At 33.0% G+C, this 6,000-nt stretch overlaps 1 protein-coding gene across 1 annotated transcript in view; it reads left to right on the top strand.

The window, feature by feature from the left end:
• The first annotated feature begins 1,407 nt into the window (after positions 1-1,407).
• The window catches only part of Foxp2 (forkhead box P2), a 461,746-nt gene continuing 457,153 nt past the window's right edge, over positions 1,408-6,000 (top strand). Inside the window, exon 1 of the mRNA XM_051151910.1 lies at positions 1,408-1,483. The gene's annotated coding sequence lies outside the window, so the exon portion shown is untranslated. The remainder of the gene's footprint in view (positions 1,484-6,000) is intronic.

Raw genomic sequence — 6,000 nt, 5'->3', positions numbered from 1 at the left:
GCAGAACAGCTTTTTCTCTCACCCTCCAAAAAATCTAATCTTGACTGTGTTTTCTCACATAATATTGTTAAATTTTTGGCAATAAAATTTGTGTTGTTTCATCTTCAAATAATCCTAAGTTACACCAAAAAAAATGGGGTAAGGAAAGTAGCAAGTTTTGAGTAGACAAATGTTTTGAAGAGGTATTTTTCCCTTGCATAAAATTTGTTTTTTGTGTTTAGTTTGTTATTCATAGTGATTTATATTGCTTTAAAATTTCCAAAACATGAAGAAAATGTGAATCACTCATGTAGTGTAGTTAGTTTCTGAGCAAAAACAAAGTTTAAAGCACAATCATAAAACTTCCCCCAAACATCAATATTTTATTTCCCATTTTGTCCTAAAGGTGTACCTCTAAAGTGTAATATTACTCAGTGGAGTAAACTGAGCAGTTTTGATCTACGTCACCAGAATTCATCTGGCATCTGGTCAAACTGAGGACATTTGTCTTAATGTATAATTTTAATGAGGTGGAAAATATCCACTATTCATTTTGAAAAAAATTTGTGTAATATATTGAATTCTTTTAACTACCATATGTTTGTAACACAAAAGGTCAGATATTCATATAGCAAATTCCTCCATCTTTGTAAAGAAATGACTGTGTATATCTTAACACCTAATATAATTATCAAGGAATTATGATAAAATTAGACAGTAGCTGCGTAATGTATTCTAATTTGGCCAGGATGTCTTGAGTGAGGAGCCATTTTCCAAGTTTTGCATCATTTAAAAATTTCCTTCTATAGATTTTTAAGTCAGTTATAGAACTTGTTCTACATAGTTCTGGTCTATCTTGGGCTTTTGCAATCATCTCTTTTTATTATTCCATTAAAGTTTTTAAAAATGGATTTTCTCTTACACTTTTCTAATCATCCTGTCATTCTTTAGGCTTGAGATGTTAAAATGAATGAGTAAAAATGTTCAAAACCTAATTGTCTCAGCCAGTCCATCCAGAGTCATGGATTTGCAAAATTATGTCAGTCTTTTAAAAATACATTTGAGGAGGCTTTTCTAGTCATTTCGATTTTTAATATTAATTTTCTCTTGCCCTGCTGCTTGTCTAGGAAAATGAAAATTTATATAGATATGGGTTTCTTTTAGAGGTGTTAAAGTACTAGATTTTTATTGATTATGCTATTCAACAAAGCAGTTCTTCTGTTTCTGCTTACCTCAGCCCTAACACAACATAGATTAAATTTCTTAATCCCTTATACTAAGAAAACTTAGTTGGACATATTTTGATTAAAATGTATTGATTATAATACCATCATGATTGATTAGAAGTATTCTTTCTCCCCAGATTAAACAAACAAGAGAAGTCTGTTGAATTTCGATCCTTGCCTACTCTGTAAATCAAAGACTATTCCAGAGGAAGAAAGAGTGAGGCAGCAAGAATAAGACTGCTAGATCCTGGGAGAGGACGAGAGTTCACCCTCCACACGTAAGTCATTGGAACCCTGTGTTTTCCATCCTTCACGATATTCCTCTATTCATGTTTCACCAGAAAATAATAAGTTGACAATATTGTTTGAAGTATGTCTACAAACATAGAGTGGCTTATTTAGTAACTTTTGCATTGATTCATGTTCATATTTACTAATTCAATCTAAGACTACTCATTAGAATAATAATGTTCAGTGCAAAATGATTAATTCTCATTATAGTTTCTGATGGAGAACTATTGGGAACTTGCAAGTGCCATGATACAAAATTTATTATTTAATTTAATATATTAACAACAGTGTCTATACTTTTTCCTTGAAACTGTGTTTTTATTTGTTATACTTCTTTCCTCCTTTTTAAATTTGTTTTGTTTTGTTTGAGACAGGGTTTCTCTGTGTAACCTTGGCTGTCCTGGACTGGCTTTGTAGACCAGGCTGGCCTTGAACTCACAGAGATCCATCTGCTTCTGCCTCCCTGAATGCTGGGATTGAAGGCGTGACCCACCATGCCTGGCTGCTGTTATGCTTCTTCATATCTGAGCCTAGTACTATTGTAATATGTCTATTTAAATTCTGACTGACAGTCTCTTTTTCTCACCTCTCATACTGAGACTTTATTGGAGTGACATTGCATACTATAAAAATGTATCAATTATATCAGCTTAGTGTGGTGGGAACTCCTGATCTTTTAGAAAACAAATAGGCTTCTAAGGGATGATGATAAAATTCAATGAAATATAGATAAGATAAAATGAAAACTAATACATGAGAATAGGACAAAAATGAACAAATAGGAAAATATCCCAAACAAAGGCACATGAAACATATATAGATAGACTCAAGACATACTTGTTCACTCAGTTGAGAATCCAATAAGAAAAACATTAAATTAAAAGCCTTAGTATATATGCAAAGGCCATAGGCTAAAGAGAAAGAAAACATACATACATACATATATTAAAAATAAGATACAATTGAAAAATAAGTAAATAAATGCTCTGAAATCCATGTGAGACAAAGAACTTCCAAAGATACCCTTGAGTTTTTCTGTTAGCCATCCCACGTTGGGTAATCAGCCTGCATGTTTGTTTCCCTTGTGAGTCTCCCTTAGAGAAAATTAATTTTCGTTTGCAAGTGGTTATCAATTGGAGATCACTTCTTGGTTACAAATAATGGCACACGTGCAGTTCTTCTTTCTTCTTGAGGAATCCAGTAGAGAGTCCTCAGTCTCTGCTAGTTCACTTGTGTATTTCTTCTGATGACTTAGAAGGCCTTGTTTTAGAGCGTTCTCCATTGCTCTGGCTCTCTTATTGTCTCCTCTTCCTCAGGGTTCCTTGATTTCTGAGGGAAGGGATTTAATAGAAATATCTCATTTAGGGCGGAATATGCAAAGGTCTCACATTTTCTGCATGTCTATCTGTCTGTAGGTCTCTCTATTTGTTTCCACACCTCTGTAGGAAGAAGCTTCTCTGATGGTGGTTGGGCAAGTCTCTGAACTATAAGTATAGCCAAATGTCACTAGAGTCATTTTATTGCTTTTAAATTTTAATTCAATTTTGTTTTATCTTAGAACAGCAATGTTTTGTTTGGCCTAGGTACCTGTGCTCTCCGGTCTCACGTTATTGGTCACTCAGGCAGTGTCAGGTATGGATACCATGTCTTGAAGTAGGCCTTAAGTCGAATCAGCTATTAGTTGGTTACTTCCACAGGCTTTGTAGCCTGCTGCTTGTCTGAATGACAATATTCTTTGACAAGCAGAAGCTTCTGTGTTTTACGAGTTCTTATTATTGAACGTTGATCTTACATGTCTGTCTTAATGGTGTTCTATTCGGAAAGATATTTCTAGTGCCATTGAGTTCAAGGTTATCCTACACTTACCCTGATATCAGATGGAGCGTATCTGCTTTTGTTTTAAAGTTTGTGCAGGACAAGAATATGAATCTATGTGGATTCTCCACACACAGCCAATCAGTCTGACTATGCCATTTATTGAAGATGCTATCTATTCCTGGTGTGTATTTATGACTTGTTTATAAATCATTTGCTATCTAGAGGTGTGTGGACTTTTACGTGTGTCTTCAATACAACCCATTGCCCAACATATCTGTTTTTGTTTCAATACCACGGCGTTTTTATTACCATAGCGCTGTAGCACAATTTGAGGTCAGGTATGGTGATACATCCTGCAGTTTTTTACTACTCATGATTGTTTTATTATCTTGATATTTTCTTGTTTCTACGTGCTGAAAATTGTCCTTTCTGGGTGTGTGAAAAATTGTATTTGAATTTTGGTAGTGATTTAATTGAATTTGTAGATTGCTTTGCGTAGGATGGCCATTTTTACTATATTAATTGTACTGATCCATGAGCATAGAATACCCTTTTATCTTATAAGACTGTCTTCAGTGTTAGTATCATACAAGTGTTTCATTGCTCATTAGAGTAACCACAAGATAGTTTATGTCGCTTAAGGCCATTGGGATAGGTGTTATTTCCCTGATTTTTTATTTCCAGCCTATGTGCTATTTGTAGATAGAAAGGCTACTGATTATTCTGAGTTAATTTTGTACCAAGCTACTTTGCTGAAAATGTTTAGCATTTGTTGAAGATTCCCAGTGAAAATTTTAAGGTTATTTATATACTATCATTATCATCTGCAAATAAAAATTCTTTGAGTTCTTCCTTTCCAATTTGTACTACCTGATCTCCTTCATTTGCCTTTTTGTTGTAGCTAAGACTTCAAGTACTATATTGAATACGTATATTGCATAGGTATGTAGAGTGGACAGCCTTGTCTAATTACTGATTTTGGTGGAAATGTTTTGAGTTTCTCTCCACTTAAGTTGACTGACATTAGTTATGTGCTTCCTGTAAACTGCCTTTATTTTGTTTAGGAATGTCCCTTGTATAGCCAATCTTTCCAGGAATTTTATCATGATGGATGTTGGATTTTGAAATGATCATGTAGGTGTTTTTCTCAGTTTGTTTATATGATGGATTACATCTATTGACTTTTCATATTTGAACCATCTCTAGGATGAAGCCTACTTGATCATTTTGGGCATTTTTTTTATGTATTTTTGTATACTTTTTGCAAATATTTTATTGAGAATTTTTTTATCAATCTTCATAGTGTAATTGATCTGTAATTTTCTTTCTTTGTTGAATCTATATACGGTTTGAATATCAGGGTTCCTCGCCTCATACAATGAATTGGGCAACATTTCTTATGTTTATATTTTGTGGAATAATTTGAGAAGCACTGATTTTAATTCTTCTTTGAATGTCTGGTACAAAATTGTACTAAAACAGTCTGGCCCTCAGCTTTTTTGCAATGATAGATGTTTAATTTCTATTTCATTACTATTAAATTACTATTTTAATTACTTTCTATTTCATTAGTGGTTATAAATCTGTTTGAATTATTTATATGATCTTGATTTAACTTTTATAAATTATCTGTATCAAGAAAATTATTTATTTATTTTACATTTTCCAATTTGATGGAGTACAGGTTCTAAAGTTTGTCCATATAATTCTCTGGATTTAATCAGTGTCTTCTGCTATGTCCTCTTTTATTTCTAATTTTATTAATTTGGATACTTTCTGTTTACAGTTAACTTGGATAATAGTTTGTCAACATATTGATAGTTATCAAAGAACCAGTTATTTGACTTAATCTCTGTATTGTTGCTGTTGTTTCAGTTTTATTGATTTCAGTCCTGAAATTGATTATTTATTGCCATCTACTTCTTTTGAGCGTGATCTCTTCTTTTTGTTGTAGAGCTTTCAGGTGTGCTTCTCAGTTACCAAAATGAGCTCTCGCCATTTTTTAAAAAAATGTAGACACTTAGTGCTTTGAGTTTATTTCTTAAAACTGCTTTCACTGTGTCCTATAAAGTTGGATATATTGTGTATTCACTTTAATTCAATTCTAGGAAACCTTTCTTTCTTAATATCTGTCCTCAAACATTTTTTTCAATAGTGAGTTGTTTAGTTTCCATGAGTTTTTGAGCATTTTTTGTTTCTGTTGTTGATATTCAACTTTAATCTGTGGTGGTCTGAAAAGATCCATGGCATTATTTCAATTTTCTTGTATTTGGTGATAGTTCCTTGTGTCTGAGTACATGGTCTATTTTGGAGAAAGTTCCATTAGATACTAAGAAAAAGGCATATTCTTTTGTGTTTGGGTGAAATGCTGTACATATATATGCTAGGTCCATTTGGATTATAATGCCAGTTAGCGCCAGGATTTATCTGTTTAGTTTTTATCTGGATGAAATGTGTATCGGTAAAAGTAGGCCATTGATGGTCTTCACTATTAATATTTGAGGGTCAATATGTGATATATATCCCCCAGTGTGTCTTTTATAAACTTTGGAGCCCTTGTGTTTGGGTCATAGATATTAAAAAGCGGTGTTAGCTTGGTGGATTTTTCTCTGATGAGTTCATAGTGCCCTTCCCTATCTCTTCTGATTTGTTTTGTCTTGAGGTTTATTTTGTCAGGAATTAAAAT

Source organism: Acomys russatus, chromosome 10, assembly GCF_903995435.1.
Source record: "Acomys russatus chromosome 10, mAcoRus1.1, whole genome shotgun sequence".
NCBI lineage: Eukaryota > Metazoa > Chordata > Mammalia > Rodentia > Muridae > Acomys > Acomys russatus.
The sequence above is the reverse complement of the archived record's forward strand: the minus strand, read 5'-3'. Positions and strand labels throughout refer to the sequence as shown.